We start from the raw sequence: 23,583 nt of genomic DNA, 5'->3' as shown, positions 1-23,583 counted from the left end.
AAAAATATTGTTATATTAGTTCAAACCACATAAAAATTATTACCTTTGCTGCGCAAATACTCAGCCTTTCGTTTTGCCTTTTTCTTTTGTTTCCTTGGCATTTCAAATTTTAAAGCTCGAAAATGATTAGTGTTAAACTTAACAGCTGATAGATGAGTTCAACGCCCATACGGACTCAACATACTCAACATCTACAACCATCATAACACTGATACACTACAATCTCTACACCCACAACCATCAAAACACAAACACAACAAACTCAACACTCACAACCGTCATAACACGAACTCAACATTCACAACCTACGCATAAACATTAAAATAACGTAATATCCAATCACACTGCATCCATACTGTCGCGACGGTGAGCGTAAAACCATCAAAACCAAACCCAACCGCATTGTAATCCATTAGACTTCGCTCCCTAATTCCTAGCAACTGCGAACGCAAAGAGCCCTAGCAACTGCGAACGCGGTGATTTCAACTCAAAGCGTACGCAGTGATTACACTTTGCCCCGAAAATGCGTACGCGTTCGCAGGACACACACACCCACCCACAGACACGGTGATTGTATAACCCCTCCAGGGTACAAAGTACCCTCGGAGAGGTAATTATTAAAAAGTCTCAGAATTGCAACACAGTTAGGATAACAAATTCCCGTAGGAAAAGCATTGGGGAAAAAAACCAATTTTCCCGAAAATTCGTTCGCTTAGACTCAGTTCGTGTACATGTTATGTTTGGTCACGGCCGTCTCGAGATCTGCTTCTTGCTCATAGCGGCCCAGGCGATCGTACGAAAATCGCGTATGGGAAATTAGTTCAAAAACTTCTCACGTCGTTTTCTGGCGCTAGTCTAGCCCCCCCCCTTGAGAAAAATCGCAGCCATGTTATCGAATGGGAGGAACTGCGCGGAACTTTGGAATTTCAATTATTATCGCGTAATGTGTATTTTTTTGTAAAATATTTTTTTAGTAATATTTAAGTTAATTAATAATAAAAAAGAGATTTTATAACGCAAAGTAAAGTTTTGAAAAACGTTATTAAAATTTGTACATTCTGGAGCCAGAAGTCGCCGTCGACGTTTTCTGTATATAAATGTAAACATAAACACGTGGTTCTCCTTACAGCTGTATTTTTGCTATGTAGTAACTTCCAGAGGCCTTTGTTTTGTATTAATGTTTAAAAATTTAATTTAATTAAAGTAGTGAAATAAATGAATTTTAATTAACTAACTGTCACTTGGAAGATCACTATGAATGAAAATAGTGATGGAAACTTAGAAGGTATTTAAATCTGATAAATATAATAAACCAAGGTGAATTTACCACTGAATGATACACAACTAAACAATAGATAGGAAAAATTTAGAAAACTAGAATTTACAACTTGAGTACTTTTCAAGAAAGAGGCTTATGTACAAGTTCTTTCTCTTTCTCAAATTTTGCGGACAGAGTTTTGGTAATATTTGTGATAATTGGAGGTACAACCTTTCTACAAATTAAATCAGCAATTTCATTCGGGTGATAATTATTCAAATCACATTGGATGTAAGGGCATAGAGCAATTTTTGGCCACAAGTGTATTTCAATGTTTTTTAAAATTGCAGGTGAATCCCGGAGATAGGGTACAGCTCTCTCTATGAATGTTCTTACTATAGCCATTATCATGATAAAGCTTTGCTGCGGATACCTAAGGTTTCCTCTGTCGGATAATTTTATAAATCCAACTAATGGTGAGTCAGAATTAGGCACAATTCGCAAAAATAATTTTACCCTAGGATTTGTACTACATAACCAGCCAAGTATGCGATACTTGCTCTGTGTATCTGGGTACTCATAACTTCAGATGGTAACGTAACTTCATTGCAGTTAAAAAAAAGTTGAAAATCCATCGAGTCTAGTATCAATCATGTCTGATAGATCTGGGAAGCTGTCTTGGGGAACGTTAGATGTTTTAGGTTTTGTTAATGATATAGTGCCTCTCTTAAGGTAGGATACCAAACTGAATATAGTGACTCTTGCATCAAGCATGTCAATCCCTCAAGCCATTTGCCTGAGAATGCTGAAAAACATTTCAATAGCATCGCTCGTTAAATTTCTTGTCAAGACAAACTGGAAACCAGATTTAAGGAGGTATGACACGCAAGATATTGTAGACAATGAAGTTATTCTAATAGATTCATATGTTTCCTTTGTCAATATTTTCTTTAATTTGCGGATCTTTAGATCTTGATAGTAATCACTTTCCTTAAAATGTTCCATAATTTGCATAAATTTTCATCAACTGGAAACTGAGTAAATGATACATTGATATTCTTCTTAGATTCACAGAATGGAACACAACACATTTTTGTGGTGGGCATTTTTGCATATTAAAAATAGGCAATATTTTAAAACTAAAGTTTGAGAAATGTGAACTTAATTTAAAGAATAATAAAGCTATTTATTAAATAATATGAATATTATTGTGGTTATTTATTTAAAATTCTGATAAAAAAATGCGAATACTGGTTTAAAAACATAAAAACTTGAAAACTGTGAAAAACAAAAGAAACTTTGGTTAGGCTTAGCAATTAACTAATAAAACTCAATATAAGCATATTACTTTAATTAAATAAATGTTTTAAATGAAAACTTATTAGATAAAGATCAAATCATAAGATGTATATCCCAAACTTTCCAGAAGTTTTTGAAAAACAGTGCAAAAAGGATTAACTAGTTGAATTTACCGCCATAGAAAACTATTAAATATCCCGCTAATTTTTTACATTTAAGGGTGGCTCAGACAGCGCTCCTAGTGTTAAAAGAAGGTATTCGCGGAAATACATAGGAGAGGAAATCTTTGCCTGGGCCGCTATGAGCGGGAAGCAGATCTCGAGACGGCCGTGGTTTGGTTGAACTCATCTATCAGCTGTTAAGTTTAACACTAATCATTTTCGAGCTTTAAAATTTGAAATGCCAAGGAAACAAAAGAAAAAGGCAAAACGACAGGCTGAGTATTTGCGCAGCAAAGGTAATAATTTTTATGTGGTTTGAACTAATATAACAATATTTTTTTGAGTTTTTAATTATTTTTTATGCAGGCCTTAGTTTGGCACTTTAATTAGTGACACTACAAACATTTAATTTTTAATTTTAGAAAGCATTAATTTAAAAAAAATTAATAAAATTGGGATGTAATTCTTGTAAAGCACCACTTCTCATAAATGGGCATATATTATAACAAAAACAGTTCTTCGAACTGAAAAAACAGTTTAGAGCTCGTTAAATGTGTAGCCTTAAAGGGACACATATTTTTTTTAGGGTTGTTAATTTTCCGGAAAAATAAAATACGGAAAATTTTCCAGAAAATTGTCCGGAAAATTTTCCGAATTGCGGAAAAGTTTCCGCAAATCGGAAAAATAAAAAAATTGAAACATAAATTACTTTTTAAGGGTTTTTAATGTTTTTAACTTTTGATCGATATAAAATGTCTAATATCAGTAAACATACTACAAAACATTAATAGTGTTACATTGTTTATCAGTTTAAACTTGTCTAGAGGTTTAGTTTTACTTTCAGATTCGATAAAATGAGGCGAAAATGCCGCTTTAATTAAATTTGCAAACCAGATATTACACTAATCATGGAATGAAACCTTTTTCTTTAATTTTCGGAAAAATACGGAAAATTTTCCGGAAAAAAGGCCTCGGTCATTTTCCGGAAATTTTCCCAAGCGGGAAATTTTCCAACTTACAACACTATTATTTTTATTGTTGATTAATATTTCAAATTCATTTAAAGTATTAAAAAATATTGCTGTGAACAACAGAATGACGTCATTCCGCCTTTCAAATCACAGTCCACTGCTCCTCCAATTTTTAACACGAAATCTTTGATCCAATTTTGCCCACAAAGGTATCCCTATTTATATTTAATTTATTCCCTACACATTTAACATTAAATTTTTAAAATTTATTATTATTATTATTTAATTTTTTTGTTGCACATTACTGCAGTAAATAAATAATACATTTTCTTTAAAATATCCACCATGGTTTTAAAAATACCCAAAGCTGTTCCATCAGGACATGGAACCATATCAAGAAAATCCACTACACTTTCCAGATTATCATTTGTATACATAACCATAACAGCCAACTGTTTTGTTTCACTGCAATCAGTAGACTCATCCAAAACAAGGAATAAGCAGTAGATTTCAAAGTTGAAATTAAATCATAATCATAAAAACATCCTAAGCCTTGCCTTATAATATTGGTCGCTTTTTGCTTTTCAAGTGTCATTTGCATTAATACTGGTTTTGCTGGAAGACTTTTCAAAACTGGCACGATTTTATCGACAGAAGACAAGGGAAGGTTAAGCTCAGCAACAAGACTGCATATTGTGGCTTCAGCTTTCTTAACCCATTTCCAGAAGAAACTAAAGTCTTTTCCTTGTGTGTTTTAGTGCTCCGCAGATCCGGCTCTGGCTCCGGATTTTTAGGGAGCTGACTCCGATTGCACTAATTACTGTTTTAAGCGCATGTATATATTAAGATAACACTAATATTTCTCTGAAAGAATACACGATTGTGCTTCAAAAGCTAATCAAAGCGTTAAATAAACTTCACAACATCATCATTCATTAATACTTATAAAAATATTTTATTTTATTTTTACACAAGATAGGTAACAAACTACTACTACTGCTAGGACTTAAATAATTAGTATTTACCAAGTTATCAGTGGAGTGTACCACTCCTACTGTTAGGACTCGTAAATTCATAACAAAAAAGGGAGCGTCCATTAATTACGTGAGCCGATTTTGGTGACTTTTCGACTCCCCCCCCCAATCCCATTGGTGAGATGTCGTGAGTTTAGGCTCGACCCCCTCCCTCCCCTTAATAGCAGCAAAAAACGCGAAACTCGGATCAAATAGATCTATTTGATCCGAGTTTCGCGTTTTTTGCTCGAAGACCTATTGGGTACGAGTTAGTAGTAAGTTTTTTAATTTCTTCAAATTTTTTTAGGATTTAGCTATATTATCCCTTTTAATTATGGACTAATCTACTTTTTCGGGTATTTTATCATCCATTTACAAAGTTATAACGTTAGGTACTATAATTTATTCTACATCAGTTTAAATATTTATAAATTATATTAATCTTATATTTAATGAAATATTTATAAATTATATTAATCTTATATTTAATGAAATATTTATAAATTATATTAATCTTATATTTAATGAAATATTTATAAATTATATTAATCTTATATTTAATGAAATATTTATAAATTATATTAATCTTATATTTAATGAAATATTTATAAATTATATTAATCTTATATTTAATGAAATATTTATAAATTATATTAATCTTATATTTAATTAAATATTTATAAATTATATTAATCTTATATTTAATTAAATATTTATAAATTATATTAATCTTATATTTAATTAAATATTTATAAATTATATTAATCTTATATTTCATTAAATATTTATAAATTATATTAATCTTATATTTCATTAAATATTTATAAATTATATCAATATTATATTTAACTAAATATCTGAGTATTTTAATTTATTTGACCGTGTTCAGGAATTGAACTCGGGTCGCATCGTTACAATGCAGATAGTTTACCGCCGAGCCATTGACTTCCTTTAGGAAAATAAAAAGTAAAGAAACCTTTATGATAAGGCGGGTTTTTTACCTTTTAATAACGCTTAGAAAAAGGATAATTATTCAAAACTCCCGCGGAAACTATATAAAATCAATAATATAGCGCCACCGTGTGGAGAACTATCAATCAAACCAAGTAAAAAATATAATCTCTTCAATTTTTCGAACTTTAGTCAAATCTTGACGGGTCTAATAAACACCAAATAGAAGTAAATAAAGCCGTTGCCGTCAAAATGGAAGATTTAGTCTTTCTTAGTTCTTGGCTGTCAGACGAACTACTACAGGACGGGGTCCTGGTGTCGGTCAAATGTTATGAGGTAACTTTGTGGTTTTAATTAGTATGTTCGGTCTTCGGTCAAGGAAAGAGTTAAATTGTGTTTCGCGTTTGGAACGTGAGCGAATGGACTTAAGTGTATGAACAGTGCGTGTTTAAGACTGAAAGTGTTAAAGTAATTGTGAACTATTTCAAGTGAGCTGTAAGATAAAATTGATTGTTTTTATTTTTTGAATTGGAATAACCTAATTATACCCTTGAAATTATCAACTCAACCTGTGAGGCTAATTAAGTAGATTGGAAGTAATTAGTAGCTCTCAGCTCTCAGCTGTTAATTAAGACAAGAGTTTATAGTAAGGTAGTTTGAATTTAGTTAAATTACTCAGTATAATTTATGATATTTACTTAAGTGTAAGTGTGTTTTGGTTTATTTTTCAATCACGATGAACTAAGACAAATCTAGTCTTGGACACTTGAGTACCAGTTCTGTACAATTACGTAGGAGGGATATATATTGTTGGGTTATTGATGAAAGTTAAATCTAGAACGTTACATACTGTTCTGAATAAAAATAAACATTTATAATTTTGCATAATTCTGGTTGCCATTTTATTTTCTAATCACTCGCCCACAACATTAAAGTTCTGGCAATCCCGAATCAACTAAATGTTCGATATAACGGCAACGGGAAATTATTCTCGTAAATTTATCGCGCGGACTTAGGGAATATTCTTTTAACAAAATTTCGATAAACTATCGTTGAATTAAAATCGGCCCGATTCCGTTAAAATTATAAACCAAAAAGCGAACGGTCATTATAATACCCTCTGTAGATATTTCTTTCATTAAAATTTGCTTTGTATTATATTCAACTGACAAACTTGTACTGTAAAAAGAGGTTTAATTCAATTGTGCATTGTTATAGTACGTCTAACTCACTGTTGTAACTACTTAACTTATGATATTCTGAATAAATTAAAATTGTTCGTTTCGTCTCAATTATTTAAATTATAATTAAAATTTTATACCGGGCGGGATAGAACTGGGATAACATTTTTAACAAATAACTCTAAATTGCGGAGATATATCTTTAGGGGTTATCTCGAGAAATTAATACCACTATGGACAATTCTTCCGAGGAGAGGTATATTTTGGCTTGCCGACTTGTTTTAGTGTTTGTACTCAACTTGGAATTTTTCATATGATTTTTAGTAAGTTTCCATGTTTTATTTAAGACTACATTCATAATTTTCCCTTAAGTAATCTACTTTTAAAATCGACGAAAATTTTAAGGCGAGGAAATGAATTCCCCGCCTTTGGAACCTGTATTTGTGCGAGGCCTCGGTTTTCATGTTAGACTCAGTTTCCCGTTGCGCATGCGCGGCAATCTGAAACTTAAAAGGGAAAATGGATGCCTCGAAACCGTTATTTCCTGGCTTCAAAAACTTATTTTCTCGGCGTTATTGATCAAATTATAAATCGTGAGAAGACGGGCCTATGAAGTGAAACACGCTGATTTTAAATCCGTTTACAGAATTAAAATACGAGAAGTGGTTGAGGTTACAGCGCGACCCAAGAAATGCCTAAAAGTATCTCAGGCTGAGTTGACGTCTTCCACGACCAAACCGGTAAATTGCCAATATACGCGCAGCAGAGGTGGAAATGGGGGAAAAGGATGAGCTCTAAATATACTCCGCGGCCGCGGAGTAGAATGAATTAATGGCAAATGAAAATGTGAGAACAAAACCTAACAAACAAGAAGTTGGAAAAATATATTCTGCTGCAAGAGAGTCTAATTAAAAATAGATTCAAGTTTGAAGTCCCAGTGCTTTCTGATATTCAATTACTTCAACCGGAAAATGCTCATAGTCTAATTCCTCCCTCAATTAACAAAATAGTTCAAAAGTATATAAAACCTGCATGGAATGTGGATTCGTTCAAGTTAAAAGAAGAATGGCGCTATCATAGTTTATTAAAAATTGAAGAAAAATATATACCATATTGGAGACAAGTATTTTCTGTAAAAAAGCTCAACCAAGAACCAAAATTTGTTGAACTGACAAAAATTGTCAAGTTTTTTTTACACTACCTTTTTCTAATGCAGTTGTTGAGAGCTTATTTAGCGCTATGAATAACATTAAATCAGATAAAAGGAACTCTATGGAAAACGTTTCATTAACTGCACTACTTCACACTAAGTACGGCATGAAGAGAAGAAATGAAACTTCAAGGTCCCTTAAATTTGACCCAAAGTTGGTTAAAATGTTAGAAAATAAAATTGTTTAAAAAAACAATGATTGAAACGAGCTACTTTAGACAAAATGAAATGGTAATGTTCCTTAATTAATATAGTGTATTTTTCATTGCAAAAATTAAAGAAAAAACTGTGATAGTTAAACTAAATTAATTTAATTGTTGTTTTTATGGGAATTTTCAGGGTATTTTTGAATTTAAAATGGGTAAAAGTGGGTATTTTATTGTTGGATTCTTGAGAGATTTTAAGGGTATTTTTGAAATTTGGAATGGGTAAAAGTGGGTATTTTCCAGCTTATGTCTGGGTAAAATGATCTTTGGGAAGTGGAAGCACTGACATCATCGTTCTCTTTCCGCATCGGTGGACCAAGGAAACGGCAAAACTTGAGTCCGGACATGCGCACAAGATTCTAGCTCGCGCTTCAATTTTCTTTTCCATCAAGGTCAATTCCTTGGCTAAATATTTATCGCTGCTGTCTGCTAGTCAAATTTTATTGAGATGGCTCGCGTTCTAAACAATTCTAATAAAAAATGTTCGAGACTTCAGAAAAACTCTGTTCATTGTGATCATAAATATTTTAGGTATGTTGTAATCCATTTTGCTTAATTTTGTATATGTATTTATCCGTATATTGCTCTCGAGAGATCACTTTTATGATAAATTTGTTAAGCCTCGTCTTTAATTTTAGTTCAGTTTCTGAAATCGATGATCTTGAAAATAAGAATAAAGCCAATAATGAAATAGTTGAACAAGAAATTGAAATTGACGAGTCAATTGACCTTGAAATAGATGTTCCTAAAGAAGACAGCTGTGATAATTGTAAAAGGAAGACTGAAACGCTAATCATATCAGCTGACAATTGTGATAAAATAGGTAAAAAACTAGATAAAGAAATAGGAAAAAAGAAGCAAGTGAAAGTAACTGTTAAATTAAAAGGTTGGTAGTTGTACAATTTATCTATTTACTTTACTATTATTAATGTAACATTTTATTTTTAGACATTTGCAACATAACCTTCTTAACGGCAATACATTATGGATTAGCGTCATTTAGCAAGCTAGCTAAGTTTGTCTCCGAAGAATTAAGCATTTTTTACTCAGAGTTGGGAAAGGTTGGCGAAACGTCTCAAGCCCCAGTTTGGGAAAGTGGGATTAAATATTTTGAGCGTCTACAAAACACGAAGATAGACAACAATTTCTGGCTTTATGGTCAAGAATTATTAAGTGAAGAGAGTTTAATAGATAATTCTATAAACTATCTCACTGGATTTGCCCCACCCGTAATTCAAACAAGAAATGACCTGTTAATCTTAAGTAATTATTAATATTAATTTATTTTTCAGATATACTTGTCTTTCAATTACTTCCAAAAGAAATCTTGTGCCACGGAATTCATTCGGGGAATATTAAATTATTTTTGGAAATCTATTGAGGAAACTGCAATAAATGCTAAAGGTGAAGGCCACCAATCTCTTCCTACACCAATAGTAATAGCTACCTGGAGTGTACCTGATGAGAAAGCTGAAGCAATTTTTTATTACGTAGTCGGATCAACTGTTCACTCAGTATTTAGGAAGAAGAAAAAAGGTTTACAAGAAAATCTACTTGGCGCATTAGCATTAACTGGAATAAGCTCTACTGACATACAACTTCATATAGGTGTCACTATACACGTCCTCCATAAACACTTCTTGAACTTTAGGTGGGGTTTCAGTTACATGTTCCAAAGTTAACGTATTGGTGAGCGGTTCAGATGGTAAAATTTCAGAAATATCTTCCTTGAATTGAGCCACTTCAGTTTGAGATGATACGATTGAAGTCGATATTTGAGCATTTAAAACATCAACGCTATTTTCACTAATATTAGCAGCTGCTTCAATTTCCATTGGTTCTACAAATTGTTCTTCACAATTGTTGGTACGGACCTATTAAAAACAATTAAAATAAATGAAGTTGATAGAACCCATTAGTGGTAACTATATTACTTACCATCAAATTTAATGTGTCTGGCGTCCCACTAAATGGTATCGGGTCTGGATTATCATCTGTTGGCCCATTCTGCCCAACAAAATGCAACGAGCAAATATAAAGACTATATTTTTCGAGCCTCTTCAACAGATCTGAATCGTATCTCTGGCAAGCCAATACCCATCTCTTACATTTTCCCAAATCTTTTTTGGGCCTTGGAAACGTCATGAAAAAACCCCTTCTTCATGATTTTCGGCACTATTTTGGCACAACGAATACACACAACGTTTATTTTTAACCATTGTTCATAATATAATTAAAATTTATTAATAACGGAGAGGTCTCAAATTAAATCTAAAACTGAATCTTAGCTAAAGCAAGAATCCTTGGCTAAAGTTCGTTAACTTCAAACGGCGCCATTTTAATAAAGAGGGGAATTCGTCCTTGACGGAAAAGAAACAAGCCGGCCCGCCTTTCGGATCATCTTAAGCGCGCCAGTGCTGCTGCCGTTTTTATAACACAGGAGGCCCGGCGTGCTACCTATCCTCTTAAAAATATAGAATCCTTGGATATATCAAACATGTATACTGTCTATGGAAAAAATAAAACCCCGCGTGAATAAACAGTAACGACCATAGACATAATAAAGAAATAGACCCAAGATTCTACGGGGGGTTAATACGGGAGCGATAACTAGCAGACAACCGGTATTTGTTCCGTATTCCTGTGGTACCATATGTTCGTATTTGTAATCTTTTAGGTACTCTGACGAGATTCGCGAATATTTTAGCTGTGAGAATTTAAAATAACGTAAATTTTTATTATAATTTTTAAATAAGTCAATTAATTCTTTCAAACCCCAAAAAAGCAGCAGATGATCTTATAATTAAAAACAAAAAATTCTAATTGCGAAATGATATTTTGTCAAAGGCTTAAGTAACTTGTGTACTATCCGGTCTTGCATGCCGGAATGAGGCCCAAATTAAACTAAAAGTGTTGCTAATTACCAAAGTTTTAAAGTTTTTTTTCCGTGCATCTAGTAACATTTATAATAATTTTATATTTGAGGTGCTGTTTCCATTTACTTATAAACATAAGGTTTGTGCTTTAGAATACTTATTGAGTGTATTCAAAGTGAAATGTAAAGCCTCGATTACACTTCAAAAACTTGATTAGTTATGAACAATACCATGCTCAACTAATTGCACAGTGTGCAAACAAATTATTGTGTATTGGTATCATGAATTGTAAAACTATCATATTCACACTAAGCAATTATAAATTGTTTACAACTTATAAGTGTAAAGTTTAAACGCCCCTTATTGCTGTTGTCATCTCTTCAATGAAGTGTAATCGCGTTCAAAACAAAACCACGTAACTTCATATTAATTATAATTAAAGTTTGGTTTTGAAGATGACGTGTTATACGCAATATTTTCTTTCAACGGCTAAACTGATTTTTTATGTAATTTTAGGGATTTTTATTACTTGGAATTTGTTCCAAAACGGGTTTCTGACTCATGATACTTAATTGTTTATTTTCCCTTGCTCAAGCCCAGAACCTAAAATTAACTTGAGAAATGATAAATATAGATTTAAATGAGTCAAGATGAACTGGTTAATTAGTTACGTAAATTCAATAATGTAGCGAAAATGAAAAAAGCTTAAATACCACTGGAATATATTCATATCAACGAATAGTACCTTCCAAACTGGCAAACTCAGAGCCAAGACCTCTTTTTATGAACTATAAGAAATCAAATGATCTGTATAGTAGATAGCTTGTAACAAGTCAAGATATAATAAGGCTCATTTGGTAAAATAAGACCCTCCCCATGAGGCCACCAAATGAACAAAGGCCAGTGGCTCCAGGAGCCTGGTACATGGGTCAATAGACCAAGAAGCTCCCATGGGTATGGACTGAAAATCCAGTGACCTCACCCCCTACCACAGATAGGGGCAGTATATATAATACATGAAGATGATGACAATAATAGCTAAAATGTTGTTGAGGAAGAGTTCAATTATATATATTTATACTGAAGAAGCTCCTGCGAGCTGCTTTATAGCAGAACCCAGTTTAAAATATAATAAAAACTGAGCTGACGTTGGGTTTAGCCTTCTGTGGCCATTATGCCGAACTTAATAATATAAGGAGATTGTCAAATTGGCCCAGAAATATTTCTCCTAACTTCAAGGAAATAAACGTGAAGATTGAGATAAAATAAATTTTTCACCCTGAGCTAAAATTCTAAACATTTTTCTAGAAATATAATTCCAAGTCGTTAAATTATTGATAGTTTAGGGTAAAATAAGCTTTCATATAAGGAAATGGTCAAATTGGTCCAGAAATATTTCATCTATCTTTAATTTTTATCTTGAAGCGGGAGGAAATATACTTGAAGTTTGAGATTAAATAAATTTTTTCACCTTGATCCAAAGTTCTAAACATTTAGCTTGAAATGTAATTCCACGTTGTGTCGTTGTTAAATTATTGTTAGTTTAGGGTAAAAAAAAGCTTTCATATAAGGAGATAGATGGTCAAATTGGTCCAGAAATATTTCATCTTTCTTTAATTTTTATCTTGAAGCGGGAGGAAATATACTTGAAGTTTGAGATTTTTTTTTTTTTTTTAAATAGAGCTAATACCCAAGGCACCACCTTCGACCACATAAGCAATGTTGCTTGTGCGTGATCAAGTAACAGGTGGCCGGGTTACAATGCGTAGGAGGGTGGTGGCAAGCCCTTCATGCCACGCGAGCCAACAGCTCCCTACACTAACTATTACCGTTAACCTCAGCAAGTTTTTATGGGAAGGGGAAACCGAAGATCTCGGTGGAAAACCCCTTAAACCAGTGGGGAGAGAACTTACAAACTCTACGCAGAAGGAGTGTTTCCGGATTTTCACCCAGTGCCACTAGCTGGGATCGAACCCGGCTCCTCTTGCTGCGAGGCTAAAGTGTTAACAACTCAGCCACCTTGATCCAAAGTTCTAAACATTTATCTTGAAATGTAATTCCACGTTGTGACGTTGTTAAATTAATGTTAGTTTAGGGTTAAAAAAAAGCTTTCATATAAGGAGATGGTCAAATTGGTCCAGAAATATTTCATTTATCTTTAATTTTTATCTTGAAGCGGGAGGAAATATACTTGAAGTTTGAGATTAAATAATTTTTTTCACCTTGATCCAAAATTCTAAACATTTATCTTGAAATGTAATTCCAAGTTGTTAAATTAATGTCAGCTTAGGGTAAAATAAGCTTTCATATAAGGAGTTGGTCAAATTTATTATTTATTATTATTTGCTTCTATTTAAAGTAAAATGCAAATTTATTTAAGTATATATAATACAGGAAGATAATGCCAAGACCTAAAAAAGTAGTTGAGGGAGGGTTCAATTATGAATATTTCTACTGGAGGAGCTCCTTCGAACAGAACCCAGTTTAAAATATATTAGAGGATTATATTTTAAACTGGTTTCTGCTATACAGAAGCTCGCAGGAGCACCTTCAGTAGAAATATTCATAATTGAACTCTCCCTCAACTACTTTTTATTTTTTGTCATTATCTTGCTGTACTATAGATACTCAGAGAAATTTGCATTTTACTTCAAATAAAATATACGAAAATTATCTTTTATATTTAAGGTTTTCAACCATGAAATATTGTCTGTTTATTTTTTATCATGCTTAAGTTTACTTCATACACAAGCTTTGATATTTATTGGACTAAAATTCATAATCATGAGTTTCAAAATTAAATTAAAGCACATTTTATTCTAAAAATAAATTTTTAATACAGATCATTATTTACGATAAAAATATTTGATGTTTCATCCTCTAATCATGTTAGGAGCCTATACTATAGCTTGAATTCAGACTTTCTTTTACCGAAGTCTTAACAACCAAATGCTTTAAACATTTACGTTTCAAAAACTAGAATTATCCTAAATCAGACTCTATTTCATTTTTTAATATTATAAAATATTATAGAGTGAGATCTTTTTTTGGGTATATTTTAGACATGGACAAATTTGATGTTATGGAGCGTCAAAAAAGGCGACGAATATCTAGTGCAGGGAATTTGCAAATGCAAGATATATTTCCTTCACAAAATATTGAACCAACTATAGATGAAAATAGAAATTTAGCGTTAGCACCATTAAATGAATCCTTTATAGATGAAGATAGTAATATACAAGAAGCACCATTAAATGAACCAAATATTTATGATAGCCCTATACAATCTGACATTGAATCTGTTGCTACTAGATCCTCTGAGAGTTCTGTTGATGGACAAGTTTTTAGAGACATTTTAACGGTGGATGTGGAAACTGTTGAAGATTTGGTTGAAAAAGATGAACCTCAAAGTTTAAGGAGTGGTTTACAAGAATGGGGTCTTAAACACAAAATAAGTCATGAAGGCCTAAATGACCTGCTACACATTCTTAAGCCGTATCACCCAAACCTGCCGCTTGATTCTTTAACAGCGCTGACTGTAGACGTTTTAGATAATGGAGAGTACCACCATTTGGGTGTGCGAAATGGCCTGATAAAAAAAATTGAATCTGGCATGCTTTATCATGATTTGAGGGTAATTACTATTTCAATAAACATTGATGGACTACCAATATATTAAAGCGCTAGAGGAGAATTCTGGCCTATTCTTGTTCGTTATACTGATTGCAATTGATTCATCTCCGTTTCCAGTTGGAATATTTTATGGTGCTGGAAAACCTAGCCCACTCGAAAAGTTTCTTTGTAAATTTTTAAAAAGAAACTCTCGATATTCTTACTAATGAAATAATAATAATAATAATAATAATAATAATAATAATCTAATGGTATTTATGTGCAAGATAAAGTTTTTCACTAAGAATTGGAGCAATTACTTGTGATGCACCAGAAAGGGCATATCTCAAATGCATTAAATACCATAGTGGCTACTTTGGTTGTGATTTTTGTGAAACCAAAGGCCACTACACAGATAAGGTTATTTTTGAAGAAATTAATGCTTTTCTAAGATCTGATAATAGCTTCCGTAACAAAACCCAAATAGAACATCACATGCCACAACCAAATTCACCGTTTCTGCAATTACCTATAGATATGATAAATAATTTTCCTCTGGATTACATGCACCTTTTTTGCATTGGTTGTGTTAAACGAATAATAAAAAGTATATCACAAGCTAAATCGAAGGCAAAGCAACCATCATACATAATCAATGAATTGTCTCTTAAACTTCTGGAATTTTCTCACCACACACCTATAGAATTCTCACGTAAGCCTCGTAGCCTCAAAGACATAGACAATTGGAAAGCTACAGAACTGAGACAGTTTTTATTGTATACTGGTGTCTTCGTGTTTAAGTCTTCATCGTTGCCTGACAATTTTGTACAACATTTTCAAATTTTGCATTGTGCAATTTTCATTTTGTGTATGCCAGCGCCAGAAGAAGAAATGATTGATTATGCTGAAACCCTTCTAGAAAAATTTGTTAGTAGTGCACAAGATTTTTATGGCCGAAGTATATATGTGTACAATATTCATAATTTAATTCATATTGCTCAGCATGCTAGAATATACGGAGGTTTAGATAATTTCTCAGCATATTCATTTGAGTCTTTTTTAGGAAGGCTAAAAAAACTGGTGCGAAGCCCTCATAAACCTCTTCAACAAGTTGTAAACCGTCTAGCAGAGTTAGACCAAGTTAAATTTAACATCTCACAGCAGAAGCTCATTGAACCAAAAATGGAGCATAACAATGGCCCATTACTTGAAAATATTCGTGGTTTTCAGTATAGGAAATTTCTATTAAATGACTTTACATTTTCTATTAAAAAGGGTGATAATTGTTGCAAAATGCAAGATGCAACTGTAATTTTAATAGAAAATATAGTGATAATGCACGGGAAAGTTTACTTTATTGGGAGATCCTTCAAAGATGTTGGTGATGCTTACTCATATCCATGCATTCTAAAAGTCTCTGGACTTTCAAGTTTGAAGAGTTGGGCTATAGAAATGGTTCACCAGAAATATTATTTTTTGCCATTTTCTCATTCAAGCGGTATCTCAATCCCCTTATTACATACTTTCTGACAATATGGATATGGAATGAATTTCTCGCCAGTCCTTATTTTTAAAATATTGGTAATGATTTATTTTAAACTACTTTATATAATATTCCCTTAATATGAAATATATTTGAATACGTACATTTTATTTAAAAAATATAATTGTTATTCTCTTAAACAAGATGGTTGAATTAATTTTTTTAAAGAATAGCTAATAAATTTATTCTTGTTTATAAGTTAAAATATTTCAAATTAACAAAACGAGAAACAGCTAGGTGGTTTTAAGTAAAAAAATTATTTAGAACTTAAATTTTATATACCACTTACATATTGGCTATATGGTAATTTAAACTATTTTGTTATTTTTATTTCAGAAACATTTTTTAGTTGTGGTGTTTCAGGAGTTGTCGGATATAGGTGAAAAAGAGATTGGGTTAATACGTTCTTCATGGTATAATCCTGTGGATAAAACTGCATTTTGGCCACCATTTGTATCTAGCCAAAAAGTTATAAAGGCTTTGTTAAACAATGAAAAACCAACTTCAAAATGGCGAATATATAATATCACCAGAACTTTCTATGAAACTGGTGAGTCTTTCTTAACTTTATTATTGTAGTGTATTAAGTAGATCACGTGTTTACAATATAGACGAATTTAAAAAAAGCGAGGGAAAAATTGAAAATATTTGAAAATAATTCTGATGCTGGCACAGAAAGTGAAAGCATAAATGAAGGCAAGAGAAAATCAAGAATTACAAATAGATATGGCAGGCCGGATGATACAGATGATTCAAATGATGATGGTAATTATCAAATGATTTTGGCTATCATATTATGAAACAAAATTACAATTTATTCAGAAAAATTTATCTATGAGAAAACCAAAATTTCAATATTTAAAACCCATAACAGGCGAACGAATTCTAAAGAAAAAGAAACATTTGGAAAATACATCAAAGAATTCAACACCTCAGAAAGATCTTCCCTCTGTTCCTAACTTTCCTGATTTAAGTAATCTCCATAAGAACATTTAGAGCGGAAGAACAATTCAGGTCAGTAGAACAGTTCAAGTGTTACCGAAGCTGGTATGCTTGATTCCCTGCCAAGTGCAAGGTACTGCAAAGCTGGTATGCTTGATTCCCTGCCAAGTGCAAGCTACTCCAAAGCTGGTATGCTTGATTCCCTGCCAAGTGCAAGTTGCACCAAAGTTGGTACGCCTGTTTCCCTGCCAAGTACCAGTTCCACTGCAGCTGACGGTACGCTTATTATTTTACTAATTCGTTTTAATTATTTTTTATTTATATTTTATACATCTTGTAGGTTCTAATGACTGGGGTGAAGTAATAAGCAGTGATTCGAATTCCAGTGATAATGCTGCTCTTTCTAAGAACCATCAAATCAATATTCCCAATAAGAAAAATTTATTTGGTTAGAATACATTACTTTAATCATATTTTTATGATACTAATATCTTTTTCATAATTCTATGAAATTTAGTCTTCAATTTTATCTTAGCAGTATTGTTGAGGTATATTTTTAAAAAAGGCTTAAATTTTTATAGACTTGGTTTTGGTCAAGCTTTTAGGGCTATCAGCGTGTTTGCATAAAGCATTATGTTCCTAAATTCTTAATAGATGGATTTATTTTCCATTATTTATATTGTCATTGTGAGTCTCTATCTATTATAGTGATATTTATAAATGTCCTGCTTTTTGGCAGATTATTTCATATTCAATTTTCTTACTATAGTTGAGAACAATGTTTTGCCTTCTATCTCACTGGTCTCCCAAAACAACAAATGTGATTCTAAAATCATTCTACTATTGATAATAAGGGTAAGCCATGGTGGTTTTTTTTTGTAGCCTTTTACAGGGAACAGAATCTTTTAAATAGTTTTCTTAGATTTTGATAGTTAATTGTTCTGAGAGCGAAAAGACCACTCTTCATTACTTATAGCATAGAATTAAAAGCCTTGAGTATATCTACCAAGATTAATTGTATTCTAGGAAGAGAATTCTACCAAGCTTAGCTGTGTTTAGAATAATATTTCTTAAATATTTAATCGGTCTTTATGATTTAAATACGCTATAATCCAGTCTTAATAGGCTCTAAGTAGGCTACTACTTGTTGAAACATTTTTGACAAAATAATTATATATTAGTGAATTATTTATAAATATATTTTTCGTCAAATTATAGCTATTGAGAAAATTCTGAGAAATCAAGAGTATCTCAAATGTCAAATTAAAACGCTTTCGAATATGGTCAACAAACTTGTTATAGATAAATCTAAACTTTCAAAATGGGATTTAGAACAGTACGAGTTGCAGATACCTGCAAACACTAAAGAAGAACTAGATGCAATTGAACAGTTTGCTAGTTCAAGTGTCAAACGAGATCAGTTGGTAAATAACTAATCGTGATTATAAAAGTAATATTTGTACCTATAAATTACTTCTGTTTTAGGGATCTTATCTTGGAGGTCTAGGTGGTATATCGCTTAAGGATTGTACTAGAATAGTAATGAAATCTCTTATGACTGATAACCTTGGCACTTTTTGTAACTGGGCTGGGTACAATAAAAGATGTTGTTGTTGGTAATATAAGGCTTTTCTAAACATAAATAAATTATTACTAAATCAAATTTTTTAGCTGCAGTACGTTCGAACAAATCATTTGCTGAAAGCGAAGAGCTTAAAATTCATAATGTAATTAAAGACTGGCTCAAGTTTTCGGCAACAAGAATTAAAAACAGAAAGCCGGTCTTATCTTCAACAGCTACAAGCGATCAAATCAGTAAAGCAGAAACTGATGACAATGAAGCGCAGAATATTCTGCTAAATATGATGCGGTAACTTTTCTAAGTCCATTTTGAAAACATTAATTAAACTTATAAGAGTAGTAAAAAAGTTTTTACTCTCTGAGATGAGGTATTAGGAAGCTAGTCAAACCAGGTACCACACATTGGTGGTAACTGTTTTAAATAGCGTTTTATGGTGTATTTAGACTTAAACTTGTCAAAGCCGCCATTAAGAAACATTAGTTGTCTACTATGAGCTGTGATAAAATCTACTCCATGCATATGTGAGTGGCATATAAATAGTTTTGGTACCTGATGTTAATCTTTTATAGAATATTTTATTGTAAGTGTTTAATTCATTTTTAAAGCATTGCCCAAAAAAGACTTACCTAGCTAAGAGTTGTGATAAAGTTTTTACTCTCTTGAAGTGGTTCTTGATATTAAAAGCAAACTATATGCTTTATGTTTAAAAAGTGAAAGGTAATTTTAAATTTTTTTAAACTAATCTGCTAATTTCCTAAAAGTTGTTACAATTTTTTCAAAAGTTAGAACTTTAAAAGAATTTTTTTTAAATAAATAAAGAAGTTCTTTCTAAGGTTATTCTGGTCGTTTTATTTAGAAACTATGGCATTACAAACTAAATGAATGAGATTAATTTCTACGTGGATAATTTTAGTCATAATTATACGTAGATAAAATGGTTAATTAAACGTTATTTAAAACGTAGATATTTAGTTAAGAAAAAGTTTTAATTACAAACGAAAACGTTTTAAATACGTTGTTGTAACGTATTCAATATGTTGGGTTATAAACGTTTCAAATACGTTGATGGTAAAAACGTTGATAATTGGTTATTCTTTGTATATACAGGGTCTTTTTTTTTGCTCGGAAAAGTGTTTTTTTTTCAAAAACTATTTATAGTACCGATTTCAAATTTGGAAGGTCAATTCTCTATACCGGGGGACATCAGTTTGAGAAATTTGAGCGTTTTCGGTAATGTTTTTCACCAATTTTGAAAAATTATTTTTCGACCACTAGGTGCGAGATAAAAAATTTCTATTATAAAGTTGTAGGCCGTCATCGAAAACCCTTAAAAATTGTTCACTCGACGAAAAACAATTTATTTATCAGTGAAAATTCGAGCTTGAAAAATTTACAAGTTGGTGAAGCCAAATTACGATTGTTTGAAACGATAATTGAAACCGAATTACCTAATCCAGTTGAAACTTTGGTTAAAAAAACGACCGGATTTAAAAAACACGAGGCTATAGGTCAATCCTAAACATGCATTGGGTATTTAAAGGAAAACTTTGGGAGATTATTATCAGTGTTTGATAATATTTCGAACAATGCCTCGTTATTCAGTAGCTGAGCGTACCGAGATAGTTGCCATTTACTATGGAGAAGCAGCGCAAAACCTTAGAAGAGTGACTGAAATCTTCGCAGAAAGACATCCAAATGGAGCACCATCTGTAAATACAGTAAGACGAGCAATTCACGATTTCAATCAATTTGGTAACTTGCAACCTAGGTTTCGCGGATTGGGTCAACCGGATTTAGACTTCGAGAACAATGTACTCGCGTACTTTGTGGCATATCCTCGTCACAGTTGCGCTAACGCCGCTGCTGATTTGGGTTGTTCTGCAAATCGTGTGTGGAAAATTCTTCGTAAGAATCGCTATCACCCATACAGAGCTACGCTCCACCAAGGACTAATTGACGGAGACCATCAAAGACGTTATGAATTTAGCAACTGGTTACTAAATGCTGTCCAAGAAGATAGACAATTTTTGCGCCATGTTTTGTTCTCCGACGAAGCGTCATTTTCTAGAGATGGGCCCTTTAATCATCAAAACAGCCATCTTTGGTCTGACATCAACCCACATTGGGGTTTTGAATATCATCACCAGGTTCAATTTGAACGGGTCAATGTTTGGGTTGGACTTGTTGGAAACCGTTTGATTGGTCCCTTTTTCCTGCCGACGAACCTCAACGGCCAAAGGTATTTACATTTTCTACAGAACGAACTGAGTGACGCAATCGACGACCTTCCATTGGCTGAAAGACGTCAGTTGTGGTTTCAGCAAGATGGCGCCCCTCCGCATTTTTCCCGGCAAGTAACTGAGCACCTCAACAACGAGTTTCCTGAAAGGTGGATAGGGAGAAATGGTCCAGTGCATTGGCCAGCAAGGTCACCTGACCTAACACCGCTGGATTATTTTCTCTGGGGATTCGTTAAAGCAAAGGTATACGCCACGCCCATTGAAACTAGGGAGGAACTCATTAGACGAATAATCAGTGCTTGCCGAGACGTCACACCAGAAATGGTAGAGAAAGCGTTTGAGAACTTAATTGTCCGCGCACAAACCTGTGTTGCAGCCAATGGTGATATTATTGAAAATGTTTTGAAAAATTTATGTGAATAAAATATCTGCATTTAAAAACCAAACGTGTACATTTTTTCAAGTGTGAAAACTCTACTACGTTTGTATTAGACTTGTTCCCTTTTCAATTATCGTTTCAAACAATCGTAATTTGGCTTCACCAACTTGTAAATTTTTCAAGCTCGAATTTTCACTGATAAATAAGTTGTTTTTCGTCGAGTGAACAATTTTTAAGGGTTTTCGATGACGGCCTACAACTTTATAATAGAAATTTTTTATCTCGCACCTAGTGGTCGAAAAATAATTTTTCAAAATTGGTGAAAAACATTACCGGAAACGCTCAAATTTCTCAAACTGATGTCCCCCGGTATAGAGAATTGACCTTCCAAATTTGAAATCGGTACTATAAATAGTTTTTGAAAAAAAACACTTTTCCGAGCAAAAAAAAGACCCTGTATATTAAGGTTTAATTATACGTTACAAAAAACGTCTAATTACCGGTCATCGCGCTATGTACTATCAACGTTTACCTTGCAGCTTTTCCTCAACCGTTTAAAAACGGTTAATCAACGAGATTTTGCTACCCGGGTTATCCCATTTATATCCGGGCCTCGAAATTAAACTATGCTTTTGTTATGTCAGTCCGTGGTTTATACCCTCCAGAAAATGATTTTTGTTTAGCTGTCTAAATTCAAATGTCACGAATTAATTAACTATTATTGTACTATCCATTTTTTCCTTATCTCTCCACCGCGCTTGTTCTAGTCTTAGCACTAAATTAGTCTCCACCTCCGGTTTATTGGGTTTTTTCTCACTTCGGAGCTCTGGCGCAATTCAGGACTTGGTTCTTTATTACACCGTTTATTTGAAATAATTTTTTTATATATTAAATTTTAAGCTCTAATGCTCTTATTGACTAGCGGTAAACCCCCACCCCCCTGTCCACCTTGTAACACCTCCCTGGACGGGGAGTTGACCTGTACTCCTTCAATGAAGTGGTTAGTAAATGTTGTAATAGTCAAATGCATCCTCAAATATAATTAGTGACGGGCATGAATGGATTAACGAGATTCCCACTGTCCCTATCTACTATCTAGCGAAACCACAGCCAAGGGAACGGACTTGGCAAAAACAGCGGGGGGGGGGGCACCCTGTTGAGCTTGACTCTAGTCTGTTTCTGTGAAGAGACATGAGACGTGTAGCATAAGTGGGAGGCAGTGATGCCAGATCGTGGGATAAATCCCATATTGTGGGATTTTTAAGGTGTTTTTCTTGGAAATGGGATAATGGGTTTTCTTAACCAAAACAAAGGGTTTTGTGGGATTTTCCACTTTTTGGGAGATTTTCGAACGCCAGTTCAAAATACCCACGAAAATTTTTCTTAATAAATATTGGTACTGCCATGGAACAAGTTCCATGATACTGCCTTCGGAGAAAAAATAAAGTACCCCCTTCCACCTGTTCGGCTCCATAACGGTCCTAACTTTTACTTTTCATTCTCATAAGCCACGGTACCCACCCTTAGCCCCCCCCCCCTCCATAAAGAACCGCAAGGAAGAACGGGGGGATAATGACTTGCGCCAAGTTCCAAGAAAGGCGAAAGGTCGCAGCTGGCCTTCGCATTTCTTGGAATTCGTCCACAGTCTTATTTCCGAAACAACTTGGGAGTAGAGAAAAACGGAGCTGTCCATAGTCCAATTTGAAGAGGAGCATTCAGAGGCTTAAACTATCATCACGTTACTGTGGAAAGCATATTGCTGCATTTTGAGATCTAGCTTTGGGGCCAATAATATCAATTGCACTAACTTCAAGCCAGAACCCCGACGTTTCGATCTCCACAATTCAAAAATGTAAAATGAATAAAATGGTAGAGTTGCTACCTATGGATAAGCAAGGAGGATAAAGTAAACTAGTTCTTTAAATAAGACGTTAATAATTTTTCCAAAAAATAAATAAAATACAAAACAAAAAAAAACTAATTTAATTCAGTCCCAAAAAGTTGTACCGGTTTTCCGAGGAGTTTTCGTGAATGTATAGGGGTTGTGGGTTTTGGGCGGTTTTTCACCGAAACTGTGGGATTTTTAACTTTCGAACATTGGCAACACTGGTGGGAGGTCGCTTGCGGCCGCCGGTGAAATACCTCTACTTTCATCGTTT

This window comes from Leiobunum rupestre, chromosome 11, assembly GCF_980474605.1.
Source record: "Leiobunum rupestre chromosome 11, qqLeiRupe1.1.hap1, whole genome shotgun sequence".
Classification (NCBI taxonomy): Eukaryota; Metazoa; Arthropoda; class Arachnida; order Opiliones; family Sclerosomatidae; genus Leiobunum; species Leiobunum rupestre.
Note: the sequence above shows the minus strand (reverse complement) of the source record.